The sequence below is a fragment of the Triticum dicoccoides genome, chromosome 1A, assembly GCF_002162155.2.
Source record: "Triticum dicoccoides isolate Atlit2015 ecotype Zavitan chromosome 1A, WEW_v2.0, whole genome shotgun sequence".
NCBI classification, from domain to species: domain Eukaryota; kingdom Viridiplantae; phylum Streptophyta; class Magnoliopsida; order Poales; family Poaceae; genus Triticum; species Triticum dicoccoides.
Genome location: NC_041380.1, coordinates 199769065 through 199783505, shown reverse-complemented (window position 1 = coordinate 199783505; position 14441 = coordinate 199769065).

Here is a 14441-nt window from a genome sequence, read left to right as displayed (position 1 = left end):
GGCCTAGGCGCAACTAGTATTGGCGCGGAGGAGAGGTACTTCTTCAAATCTTGCAATGCTGCTTCGGCTTCTGGCGTCCACTCCATCGGGCCCGCCTTTTTCAGGATCTTGAAAAAGGGAAGGGCGCGCTCGGCAGACTTGGAAATGAATCGGCCCATGGCGGCGACGCAACCAGCAAGCCGAGGCACATCCTTGATTCGCTTGGGTGCTTCAATATGCTCTATAGCTTTGATCTTGTCCGGATTGGCCTCTATCCCACGCTGTGACACAAAGAACCCAAGAAGCTTGCCGGACGGGACGCCAAAGACGCACTTCTCAGGGTTCAGCTTGAGATTGATCTTGCGCAGGATTGCAAATGTTTCTTGAAAATCCGGTATGAGGGTTGCCCTGTCCTTGGTTTTGACCACTATGTCATCCATATAAGCTTCCATATTTCTATGGAGCTGGGGTTCAAAACCAATCTGGACCGCCCTTCGAAACATCGAACCAGCACTCTTCAACCCGAAAGGCATCCGCATGAAGCAATACGTACCACATGGGGTGATGAATGCTGTTTTCTCTTCGTCTTCTCTTGTCATGAAGATCTGGTGGTAGCCGGAGTAGGCATCGAGGAATGACAACAAATCACACCCAGCTGTGGAGTCAACAATCTGGTCGATGCGCGGCAACGGGAAGGGGTCCTTAGGACAAGCCTTATTGATATCTGTGTAATCAATACACAGCCTCCACTTCCCATTAGCCTTGCGCACTACGACCTGATTGGCCTACCACGTTGGATGGAGCACTCCTCTTACCAAACCCGCTGCTTCTAGTTTTCGGATCTCCTCTGTGATGAACTCTTGTCGTTCCAAAGCTTGCTTTCTGACCTTGTGCTTGACGGGCCGTGCATGAGGACAAACAGCAAGGTGGTGCTCAATCACCTCCCTGGGAACGCCGGGGATGTCGGAAGCTTGCCATGCAAACACATCGACATTCGCCCGCAGGAAGGTGACGAGCGCGTCTTCCTATTTGTCATCAAGGGTGGAGCTTATGGTGAAAGCCCCTCCCGTGCCGTCCTCATTGATAGAAACCTTCTTAGTTCCCGGCGGTATGGCCCTGGGCTTCTTGTTTCCGCCGGTGGAGCTCTCTGGCACGTCCTCGACGGGAGCGCTACACTCCGAAGAGGTGCGTTTGCGGAGTGGGTGTCCGAGGTCTCACCGGTCTTCTTCTTGTTCTTCCCTCCCGGGGTCCCAGCGGCAGGAGCAAGTGCCCTAGTGGCGGCAGCTGCTGCAACTGCTTGCTGGTATAGTTGGTCAGCGCAAATCAGCGCATCTTTCTTATCGGAGGCGATGGTGATGATCGTCACAGGTCTTGGCATCTTCAGGGTGTTGTAGGCGTAGTGTGACGCCGCCATAAACTTGGCCAGCACTGGGCGGCCAAGGATCCCATTGTAGGGCAAGGGGATCTTGGCAACATCAAACACGATCATCTCCGTCCTATAGTTCAGATCGCTTCCAAAAGTCACGGGCAGCGTGACCTTTCCCTTAGGTTGGCTTCTTCCCGGGTTGACCCCCTGAAACGTGCCCGTCTCTTCGAGGTCTCCATCAGGAATCTGCAGTTTCTCGATCACGGCAGGCGAGATCAACTTCAGACTGGCCCCGCCATCGACTAGCATCTTTGTCACCTTGAGGTTGCGTATTGTTGGTGAAACCAACAATGGCAAGCAACCGACCGCAGTAGTGCGATCAGGGTGATCCTCAGTGTCAAAAATGATAGGTGTGCTGGACCACTTCAGCGGCCTTTGAGCATCAAACGACGACTCTGCCGCTGTAATCTCTCACGCCCACTGTTTAAGCTGGCGGTGAGAAGTATGCAGCGAGGCGCCGCCAAAGACGCACATGGCCTCTGTAGCTTTCTGAAACTCTTGGTCGCCGGATTCATCGTCCTCTTCATGATCGTCATCTTCTGGCTTTTTGTCATGGCCCCGGGCGGGCCTCTCCTATTGTTTATCCTTGCTGTGACGGCCCGCCTGGCCGTCACGCTTCTTGCCGGACCCCTTATCACCGTCTTGGCCCTTCTCCTTGTCACGCCTCTCATATTCAGCCCTCTGCTTCTCAGCGAGGAGCTCAACCTGTCGGCAGTCTTGGAGAGCATGGCCTTTGGTGCGATGGATCTTGCAGTATCTCTTGTCGGAGTTTCCTGGCTTCTCGGCAACACCAAGGCCCGGCAGGCGACACATCCGGCAATTTCCTTGCTGGGGTCATCTGCCTTGGTTTTCTTGGTGGAGCCGGTGTCATCAGATCCCTCGACGGCAAGCACAACTTTACCTTTGCGCTTCCTGTTGCGGCGCCGGCCCTTCTTCGCCGGGGCGGCAGTATCTTCATCTAAGGAGTCGGTTTCCATGCCGGCATCTTTGTCGGGGTACTTCCTTCCCTCTTCAGCTCGGGCACATCTGTCAGCAAGAACATAGAGTTCTGCTACATCTTTAACCTTGTTCATTGCCAGCTCTTCGTGCATCTTGCGGTTACGCACATTCTGATGGAACGCGCTGATGATGGCGGCAGGGTGAACATCAGGGATATTGTACTGTATCCGGCTGAACCTCTGTATATACTTGCGGAGACTCTCGCCTCCCTTCTGGGGAATGACGTCCAGGTCGCTCGCTTGGCCATGGGCTTGGTGGCCTCCAGTAAAGGCGCCCACAAACTCATGGCACAAATCCGACCAGGAGGAAATAGAGTCTACCGGCAAGTGCATCAACCATGACATGGCGTTGGGTTTAAGAGCCAATGGAAAGTAATTCGCAAGCACCTTATCGTCGCGGGCTCCGGCAGCTTGCATCGCAATGGTGTAGATGCTGAGCAACTCGGACGGGTGGGTCTTGCCGCTGTACTTTTCGCCCACGTCAGGTTTGAAGGTGCGGTGAGTGGGCCACTGGAACTGCCGCAGCTCACGGGTAAAAGCTGGACAGCCTACCTCGTAAGGTAGGCCTCCAGGGCTCTCCGGTGCTGGGTGGTTCGCAGCAGGCCCTGCTTCCCTGTCTGACTGGTGGCGCGCTCCGCGCCTGCGCTCGATAGTGGTTCGAGCGTCTTCATGTTCTCGTCCCCGAAGGACTTGGCGCTGGTCACAGTGGGTCCGCGGGTCGGACGACGCTATGGAGATTTCGTCGCCCGCAATGTCGCGACGGGCTGGCGTCCGCTGTACCGGGCAAGGAGGAGGCGAGTGCACCGTGGTCGCGGTGCCGCCGGCTTTCCTGCCACTGGTGCGTGGGACTCCGTCGGAGCATCGACCCGGGGGCTCCACCGGACTCGATTTGTCTTTGTTGGCCACCGCAACAAGGCTTCGGATAGTGGCTCTCCATTCGTCGAGTTTCCCCGTACTGGGAGGAAAATCGAGGAGCAACTGCGCGCGCTAGGGCTTCTGCTGGCGTTGGTCGCAGCGAAACCTGCACAGATCGCGACGCTCTTCGACTTCTGACCATGTCAGAAGGAGCTCTATCACGACCCCGTGGTCGCATGCCATCTTCACCAGCGCCTCGGCGAGCGGGTCGGTCTTCTACCTCCCGGGAGTGGCGCTCGGGGCTCTTCCCACGGCGACGCCCGGGGTCTTCGGCGTGATTGCGCCGTTCGTCGCGCGCCGCTTGAGAGGAGCGCGCTTCGGCGCCTGCGTGGGAGTCTTGGAGGCCCTCGCATCGCCTTCGGGCGGGGCGGTAGCGATCTTGGAAGGCCCCGCGCCACCCACGGAGGGCCTGGCTCCGTCTTCGGATTTGGCGGCATGCGGCCCGTTACGAGGCGCACGAACATCGCCGCCTCCCAAACTCCGGCTGCTGGGATAGTGTTCGTGTTCCCGAACGGTGCCCCGGGTCCTTTCTGCAACCGGTCCGCTGCTCGCCCGCGTCGGGACGGGATGTCCGGCTTCCGACGGGCCAACCGCCACCGTCGTCTTCTTCTTGGGCGCCATGACGATGAAGAAGCGTTGAACTAACTGCTAAAGCCGATTCTCACAACTACGCCCCCTACCTGGTGCGCCAAAGATGTCGGTGGGAACGACACCTATGGGATCACAAGAATCCCTACTACGGTTGCGGGGCACGAGGTCGTGAGAAGAGCAGATCAAACAGATAGCACACGGTTTGTTTATCCAGGTTCGGGCTGCGGGGATGCATAAAACCCTACTCCTGCTTTGGTGGATTGTATATCTGTGTTCTTGAGCTAGCTATGGGGCATGAGGAGCTCCAAAAAGCCGAATCCCCCTCCTGGTCGCCTCGGGCCTCCTTTTATAGGAAAGGGGTTGCCACAATGGCACACAGGAGGTGGAAAGGGAACAGTGATGTGACGTTATCCCTAGCATTACATGACAAGGCGCATTTAATGCGTCTTGCCCAGGTGTCCTTGCTTTATCGGGGATGGGGGAGAGCCCTATCTCATCCGTCGCCGCTCCCTCTCGCGTCGACACGCGCCCTAGCCAGCGGCGCCCACGGTGCCATGTAGGCAGGCAGGCAGCTGAGGTGGCGCAGTGGTGGGTCTCCACGAAGATCCGCATGCCGCCATGCAGGTGCCTGCCCAGCTGGTTGGGTCGGCAGCTTCATGCGAACGGCGGTGGAGGTTTGACTGGCGTGGGCCTGATGGTGGCCCTACGGGTGTTCGTGGCAAGGGCCTTGCCGGGGCTCCGGCAAGGGTCTTGCCGTGGCGCCTGCTGTCATCCCTGGCAAGGCTCTTGCCGGGGGCCTTGTGGTCCTCCTTGGCTGGGATCTCGCCAAGGAACATCATCTTCTAAAGGGTGTATCTGATCTTGAATGTCTTCACAAAGATCTGCATGCCACCACGAGGATGTCTCCCGAATCCTTGCCCCATGGGGGCAGTGAACTCAAGGGTGACTCACTCCGTAGGTGTGGGGCGAGCTGCCACGGCAAGGGTCTTGCCGAGTATGCTAAAACTGCCTGCCGTCAAGGATCTTGCCAGGGGGGGTCCGCTTCGTCCCCTTCGCTCTTTGTGGTCTTGGTCTTGGCGTCATTCTGCTTCTCCTGAGCTTCGGCCTTACCTTGGCTCACCTCCCTTGCCTTGCTCAGTGTGGTGGTGCCGGTGGCTCAGACTGCCCGTGCAAAGTTATAGGGGTACAAAAAGCGTACCCCTCTTTTTGTACACCGACAGAGAAATTATATGTTGGTGCCCTTAATACACTTGTGGCTGTGTGAAATGGAAAGATTCCACCCACACTCATAAAAACTATGTTTATCCATAGTAGAGAAGCAAGTGGAGGAACTGAAACTATCAGCCGACCGCTCAGGCGCCATCACCATACTAAGCCAGGCAAAGGCTTACCAGGTAATCGGCGATATCGTCCTCCGCTCGGGGAACGTATTCAGCCTGTATACCGTCGAAACGCTCTTCCAGCTTTCTCTTCATCGACGTAGGCCTTCATCAACGGGCTCTGGTAGTCCTTGTTGACTTGCTTGACGACGAGCTGCGAGTCGGCCCTGACGATGAGCTTCTTGATTCCGAGGTCCACCGCGATCCTAAGACCGGCGAGGAGCCCTTCATACTCTGTCGTATTGTTTGTTGACACCTCCCTGGGGAAGTGCGTCTGGATCACGTACTTGAGGTGCTCTCCGGTGGGCGCGACAAGCAGTACGCCAGCCCCGGCGCCGTGTAAGGAGAAAGCTCCATCAAAGTACATGATCCAACTGCAACTTGCCTCCTTGCTGGGGAGAGCAGTCTCTTGGGCTTCTTCGTCAGGCGTTGCGGTCCATTCTGAAATGAACTTCGCCAGGACTCGGCTCTGGATCGTCGAAGTACTTTCAAACTTGAGGCCAAAGCTGGACAGCTCCAGTTCCCATTCCACAATTCTTCCCGTTGCATCTGGATTGTGCGATATCCGTTGCAGAGGGAGGCGAGTGACGACAGTGATCTCGTGGGCCTGGAAGTAGTGACGCAGCTTCCTCGAGGCCATAAGAAGGCTGAAGAGCAGTTTCTACATGCCGGAGTACCTTAATCTAGCTCCCTGTAGGAGGGAACTAACAAAGTAGACCGGGTGCTGCATCATTTTCTTCTTCGGTGGCACTTCAACTGGCTGTGTCGTATCTGCATTGGTGGTGTCGGGCTCTGTCACTGCCATTACCTCGTCGTCAACCTCTCTCTGTGCCACTAGTGCGGCGCTGACCACCTGGTTCGTTGCCGCCAGGTATAGCAGCAACGGCTCCTGTGGCCTAGGCGCAACTAGTATTGGCGCGGAGGAGAGGTACTTCTTCAAATCTTGCAATGCTGCTTCGGCTTCTGGCGTCCACTCCATCGGGCCCGCCTTTTTCAGGATCTTGAAAAAGGGAAGGGCGCGCTCGGCAGACTTGGAAATGAATCTGCCCATGGCGGCGACGCAACCAGCAAGCCGAGGCACATCCTTGATTCGCTTGGGTGCTTCAATCTTCTCTATAGCTTTGATCTTGTCCGGATTGGCCTCTATCCCACGCTGTGACACAAAGAACCCAAGAAGCTTGCCGGACGGGACGCCAAAGACGCACTTCTCAGGGTTCAGCTTGAGATTGATCTTGCGCAGGATTGCAAATGTTTCTTGCAAATCCGGTATGAGGGTTGCCTTGTCCTTGGTTTTGACCACTATGTCATCCATATAAGCTCCCATATTTCTATGGAGCTGGGGTTCAAAACCAATCTGGACCGCCCTTTGAAACATCGAAGCAGCACTCTTCAACCCGAAAGGCATCCGCATGAAACAATACGTACCACATGGGGTGATGAATGTTGTTTTCTCTTCGTCTTCTCTTGTCATGAAGATCTGGTGGTAGCCGGAGTAGGCATCAGGGAATGACAACAAATCACACCCAGCTGTGGAGTCAACAATCTGGTCGATGCGCGGCAACGAGAAGGGGTCCTTAGGACAAGCCTTATTGATATCTGTGTAATCAATACACAACCTCCACTTCCCATTAGTCTTGCGCACTACAACCGGATTGGCCAACCACGTTGGATGGAGCACTCCTCTTACCAAACCCGCTGCTTCTAGTTTCCGGATCTCCTCTGTGATGAACTCTTGTCGTTCCAAAGCTTGCTTTCTGACCTTCTGCTTGACGGGCCGTGCATGAGGACAAACAGCAAGGTGGTGCTCAATCACCTCCCTGGGAACGCCGGGGATGTCGGAAGCTTGCCATGCAAACACATCGACATTCGCCCGCAGGAAGGTGACGAGCGTGTCTTCCTATTTGTCGTCAAGGGTGGAGCTTATGGTGAAAGCCCCTCCCGTGCCGTCCTCATTAACAGAAACCTTCTTGGTTCCCGGCGGTATGGCCCTGGGCTTCTTGTTTCCGCAGGTGGAGCTCTCTGGCACGTCCTCGATGGGAGCGCTACACTCCGAAGAGGTGCGCTTGCGGAGTGGGTGTCCGAGGTCTCACCGGTCTTCTTCTTCTTCTTCCCTCCCGGGGTCCCAGCGGCAGGAGCAAGTGCCCTAGTGGCGGCAGCTGCTGCAACTGCTTGCTGGTATAGTTGGTCAGTGCAAATCAGTGCATCTTTCTTATTGGAGGGGATGGTGATGATAGTCACAGGTCTTGGCATCTTCAGGGTGTTGTAGGCGTAGTGCGACGCCGCCATGAACTTGGCCAGCGCTGGGCGGCCAAGGATCCCATTGTAGGGCAAGGGGATCTTGGCAACATCAAACACGATCCTCTCCGTCCTATAGTTCAGATCGCTTCCAAAAGTCACGGGCAGCGTGACCTTGCCCTTGGGTTGGCTTCTTCCCGGGTTGACCCCCTGAAACGTGCCCGTCTCTTCGAGGTCTCCATCAGGAATCTGCAGTTTCTCGATCACGGCAGGCGAGATCAACTTTAGACTGGCCCCGCCATCGACTAGCATCTTTGTCACCTTGACATTTGCGTATTGTTGGTGAAACCAACAATGGCAAGCAACCGACCGCAGTAGTGCGATCAGGGTGATCCTCAGTGTCAAAAATGATAGGTGTGCTGGACCACTTCAGCGGCCTTTGAGCATCAAACGACGGCTCTGCCGCTGTAATCTCTCGCTCCCACTGTTTAAGCTGGCGGTGAGTAGTATGCAGCAAGGCGCCGCCGTCGACGCACATGGCCTCTATAGCTTTCTGAAACTCTTGGTCGCCGGATTCATCGTCCTCTTCGTGATCGTCATCTTCTGGCTTTTTGTCATGGCCCCGGGCGGGCCTCTCCGATTGTTTATCCTTGCCGTGATGGCCCGCCTGGCCGTCACGATTCTTGACGGACCCCTTATCACCGTCTTGGCCCTTCTCCTTGTCCCGCCTCTCATATTCAGCCCTCTGCTTCTCAGCGAGGAGCTCAACCTGTCGGCAGTCTTGGAGAGCATGGCCTTTGGTGCGATGGATCTTGCAGTATCTCTTGTCGGAGTTTCCTGGCTTCTCGGCAACACCAAGGCCCGGCAGGCGACACATCCGGCAATTTCCTTGCCGGGGTCATCTGCCTTGGTTTTCTTGGTGGAGCCGGTGTCATCAGATCCCTCGACGGCAAGCATGACTTCACCTTTGCGCTTCCTGTTGCGGCGCCGGCCCTTCTTCGCCGGGGCGGCAGTATCTTCATCTGAGGAGTCAGTTTCCACGCCGGCATCTTCGTCGGGGTACTTCCTTCCCTCTTCAGCCCGGGCACATCTGTCAGCAAGAACATAGAGTTCTGCTACATCTTTCACCTTGTTCATTGCTAGCTCTTCGCGCATCTTGCGGTTACGCACGTTCTGATGGAACACGCTGATGATGGCGGCAGGGTGAACATCAGGGATATTATACTGTATCCGGCTGAACCTCTGTATATACTTGCGGAGACTCTCGCCTCCCTTCTGGGGAATTACGTGCAGGTTGCTCGCTTGGCCATGGGCTTGGTGGCCTCCAGTAAAGGCGCCCACAAACGCGTGGCACAAATCCGACCAGGAGGAAATAGAGTCTACCGGCAAGTGCATCAACCATGACATGGCGTTGGGTTTAAGAGCCAACGGAAAGTAATTCGCAAGCACCTTATCGTCGCGGGCTCTGGCAGCTTGCATTGCAATGGTGTAGATGCTGAGGAACTCGGACGGGTGGGTCTTGCCGCTGTACTTTTCGCCCACGTCAGGTTTGAAGGTGCGGTGAGTGGACCACTGGAACTGCCGCAGCTCACGGGTAAAAGCTGGACAGCCTACCTTGTAAGGTAGGCCTCCAGGGCTCTCCGGTGCTGGGTGGTTCGCAGCAGGCCCTGCTTCCCTGTCTGATTGGTGGCGCGCTCCGCGCCTGCGCTCGATAGTGGTTCGAGCGTCTTCATGTTCTCGTTCCCGAAGGACTTGGCGCTGGTCACAGTGGGTCCGCGGGTCGGACGACGCTATGGAGATTTCGTCACCCGCAATGTCACGATGGGCTGGCATCCGCGGTACCGGGCAAGGAGGAGGCGAGTGCATCGTGGTCGCGGCGCCGCCGACTTTCCTGCCACTGGTGCGTGGGACTCCGTCAGAGCGTCGACCCGGGGGCTCCACCGGACTCGGTTTGTCTTTATAGGCCACCGCAACAAGGCTTCGGATGGTGGCTCTCCATTCGTCGAGTTTCCCGTACTGGGAGGAAAATCGAGGAGCAACCGCCCGCGCGCCAGGGCTTCTGCTGGCGTTGGTGGCAGCGAAACCTGCACGGATCGCGACGCGCTTCGACTTCTGACCATGTCAGAAGGAGCTCTATCACGACCCCGTGGTCGCATGCCATCTTCACCAGCACCTCGGCGAGCGGGTAGGTCTTCTACCTCCCGAGAGTGGCGCTCGGGGCTCTTCCCACGGCGACGCCCGGGGTCTTCGGCGTGATTGCGCCGTTCCTCGCGCGCCGCTTGAGAGGAGCGCTCTTCGGCGCTGGCGTGGGAGTCTTGGAGGCCCTCGCATCGCCTTCGGGCGGGGCAGTCGCGATCTTGGAAGGCCCCGCGCCACCCACGGGGGGCCTGGCTACGTCTTCGGATTTGGCGGCGTGCGGACCGTTACCAGGCGCACGAACATCGCCGCCTCCCAAACTCCGGCTATTGGGACAGTGTTGGTGTTCGCGAATGGCGCCCTGGGTCCTTTCTGCGACCGGTCCGCTGCTCGCCCGCGTCGGGACGGGATGTCCGGCTTTCGAAGGGCCAACCGCCACCGTCGTCTTCTTCTTGGGCGCCATGACGATGAAGAAGCGTCGAACTAAGTGCTAAAGCCGATTCTCACAACTGCGCCCCCTACTTGGTGCGCCAAAGATGTCGGTGGGAACGACACCTATGGGATCACAAGAATCCCTACTACGGTTGCGGGGCACGAGGTCGTGAGAAGAGCGGATCAAACAGATAGCACACGGTCTGTTTATCCAGGTTCGGTCCGCGGGGATGAATAAAAACCTACTCCTGCTTTGGTGGATTGTATATCTGTGTTCTTGAGCTAGCTATGGGGCGTGAGGAGCTCCAAAAAGCCGAATCCCCCTCCTGGTCGCCTCGGGCCTCCTTTTATAGGAAAGGGGTTGCCACAATGGCACATAGGAGGTGGAAAGGGAATAGTGATGTGAGGTTATCCCTCGCATTACATGACAAGGCGCATTTAATGCGTCTTGCCCAGGTGTCCTTGCTTTATCGGGGACGGGGGAGAGCCCTGTCTCGTCCGTCGCCGCTCCCTCTCGCGTCGACACACGCCCTAGCCAGCGGCGCCCATGGTGCCATGTAGGCAGGCAGGCAGCTGAGGTGGCGCAGTGGTGGGTTTCCACGAAGATCCACATGCAGCCACGCAGGTGCCTGCCCAGCTGGTTGGGCGGCAGCTGCATGCGAACGGCGGTGGAGGTTTGACTGGCGTGGGCCTGATGGTATCCCTACGGGTGTTCGTGGCAAGGGCCTTGCCGGGGCTCCGGCAAGGGTCGTGCCGTGGCGCCTGCTGTCATCCCCGGCAAGGCTCTTGCCGGGGGCCTTGTGGTCCTCCTTGGCTGGGATCCCGCCAAGGATCATCATCTTCTAAAGGGTGTATCTGATCTTGAATGTCTTCACAAAGATCTGCATGCCACCACGGGGATGTCTCCCGAATCCTTGCCGCATGGGGGCAGTGGACTTAAGGGTGACTCACTTCGTAGGTGTGGGGCGAGCTGCCACGGCAAGGGTCTTGCCGGGTTTGCTAAAACCGCCTCCCGGCAAGGATCTTGCCAGGGGGGGTCCGCTTCGTCCCCTTCGCTCTTTGTTGTCTTGGTCTTGGCGTCATTCTGCTTCTCCTGAGCTTCGGCCTTACCTTGTCTCACCTCCCTTGCCTTGCTCAGTGTGGTGGTGCCGGTGGCTCAGACTGCCCGTGCACAGTTATAGGGGTACAAAAAGCGTACCCCTCTTTTTGTACACCGACAGAGAAATTATATGTTGGTGCCCTTAATACACTTGTGGCTGTGTAAAATGGAAAGATTCCACCCACACTCATAAAAACTATGTTTATCCACAGTTGAGAAGCAAGTGGAGGAACTGAAACTATCATCGACCGCTCAGGCGCCATCACCATACTAAGCCAGGCAAAGGCTTACCAGTCAGAGCTGGACCCAATAGAAATGGCTGGAGGGTGTCCAGAATTCAATGATGACAGGTCTATCTTTGAAGAAGCCTATTTTACCAGATGTGGCCCTTGGCGTGTCAACTTGCACAAGAGCTATACTTGACGAAGTACCATTCGACTTACGACAACAAAAATACGCGCATTAAGGCGCCCACCTTCAACATTGTGGAGTTAACTCCCTAAAGACGTCAACATATTTTTTCGTCTAACATTGACTCTTCGAATGACGAAGAAACCTTCGAGGCCTTAACAGGTATCGACTGGATGTCGGATAATCTCTAGATCTCAAGCGCAGAGTCGACACAGGATGACCCGGGAACCTCCAACACAAGATGCCAAGATGATGTGAACCCGGATGGCTCAGAGGCTATAAGTGCATCTAGTGCCCCTTAGTGATTTTGGTGTATTGAAGACTTATAGGTTAAGGGACTAATGTATTTTTAAGTGTACACAGGTCTATAAGTATATGAGGAGTTTGGAGGAGTTTGATATTTACATAGAATGTCGACCCCTAAAAATGAACTTCTTCGACTGAAGACTTTGGATTTCTGAAGATTTCTGAAGACTTTGAAAGTGAAGAAATTGGTTAAATCCTGAAGACTTGGTATTCATTTGAGGAACATGAAGCGTGAAGACTTTTGTTTTTGTAGTTTCATTTTATCTTTCTTGAGTCTTAGGAAACACCGTACTGTTAAAGGGGGTCGAGGAAATACTAAGGAAAAATTTCCATGTGATGCTCAACTCAAAATCCTAGACCTACCAATCCCTTCGAGTGAAGCCATTGGAAATCACATACAGTTCCGTCATATTCTTCAGTGACAGAGATGAAGTTCTTATGGTCTCTGAGGAATTTGTTCTGACTGAGGAGTTAGGAATTCGCTAGTACGGATTACCTACACAGTGAGGAACATGATAGCCCTGAGGAATTTCATACTCAAATTTCTGACTGTTGTTGTGCTATGCGCCAGCTGTCCCAAAGTATCTACCCACCTAAAGGTCATATTATTGAAGGGCATTTATGTCTTATCATGTCGGGCTGCTCCCTAGGCTATAAATAGCTGCCCCCTACAACCACTAGCTCGTTGGCCGCTCCGAGAGAAACTGACAATTGTCATTTGAGAGCATCCCATCCTCCGAGGACTTGGAGCAAAAATCATCAAGTGAGGAAACCCAAACCCAAACACCTACAAACCCCAAGTGATTGAGCATCACTGAAGAGATTGATCATGCATGGATCCGACGCTTGTTACCTTTGAAGACTGTGCTTCTTCCAGATGGTTAGGCGTCAAGGTCTAAAGCATCCAAGAGAAATTGTGGATCGCCGAGTGACCAAGTTTGTGAAGGTTCGGAAGTCACCTAAAGAGTTACCACGAGTGATTGGGAGAGGTCTGTGTGACCTTAGCTCAAGGAGAATACAGTGTGTCCTCAAGTTTAAATACTGTGTGTCCTCAGGTTTAAATACTTAGCCGCTCCAACCAGATGTACAACTGAGACATCAGTTGGAACTGGTCTACCAAATCATTGTCTTCACCAAGATCACTAGTTCTATTTCCTCAACTCTTTCATTTCCTCATAACTGTGTTGAGTGCTTGTTCATATCTGTGTTTGAAGACTTTGGCTGAAGACTTTCTCAAATTCCCCAGTTCAATTTCTTCAGTGTGTTTGTCTTCATCCTGTGTTATCTTGTGCTTACGCTTTCTATTCTCTGTGCTTGTCTTCATTTCATCATGATGACTATGCTTGTGCTCTGTTATGTTTACTTTTGAGTACTTATTCCGCTGATAGTAGTTCTTCGCTAAGGAATTTCGTCACCTGCAAATTCCTTAGTGAAGAATTCATAAAAATCGCCTATTCACCCCCCTCTAGTCGATATAATGCACTTTCAATTGGTATCAGAGCAAGGTACTCCCTTGTTATGTGTGATTTTGGTTTAACCACCTGGATTTTTAGTAATATCGACCGCAGGTATGAATAAAGTGACATGCCCCATCTTTGACAGTCACGAATATCCCAAGTGGAAGGCCATAATGAAGAAGCATCTCATGGCGATGAACAGCGAGCTGTGGACCGTCACTGAGATTGGTCTGACCGATCTGTGCAAGATGGCGAAAGCAGATGACATTCGCAAGTACACTCTTCTCAACCTCACAGCGAAGGACGTCATCTGCTCGTGTCTGTCCCAAAATCAGTTCAGGAATATCTTGCATCTCGATCATGTGAAGCTTATCTGGGACCGTCTCTCTGAGGTCTATGAAGCTCATCAAACCTGTCATGATCCTTGTTTTGAGGACTTCAAGGAATCTCTCAAAGCGATGACATTCGAACCAGAATCATCATCTTCTGCATCACGCCTTATGGCAAAAGATGTTAAAGTAACTGAATGCTACCTATCCGAGTCTAGTGATGATGAATCTGGTGATGAATTTGGACCCAGCTATGTCAAACTTGCTTCCCTTGCCACTAAACAACAAAGAGCTTTGGAAAAAGTTCAATACATGCTAAATAAGAGCGATGATATGTTGGGTGAAGAACTGGATCAGTCAAAAGCTTTGGCTAAAATTCTTTAGAGACTTCATACTAAGTATGACACCCTTCAAGATCATCATAACACTCTCTTATCTGATCATGAGAAGATTTCTTATGAATTTCCTCAAAGAAAGCAAGACCTTGAGAAGCTAAGAGTGAGTTATGAAGATCTTCAGAAGGAGCGCGATTCATTACTTGCTAAAAAATCAGCGCTTCTCAGGAAGAATTTGTTCCTCCATGCTTGAAGTGCATTGAACGTGAATCTGCTAATTCTTCACCTGAATGTTCAAATGCTGCTAATGTTTCAAATTCTTCACCTGCCTCTGCTATCAGTAATTGCTCAACAAATTCTTCAAAGAAATCAAGACCTTGAGAAGCTAAGAGTGAGTTATGAAGATCTTCAGA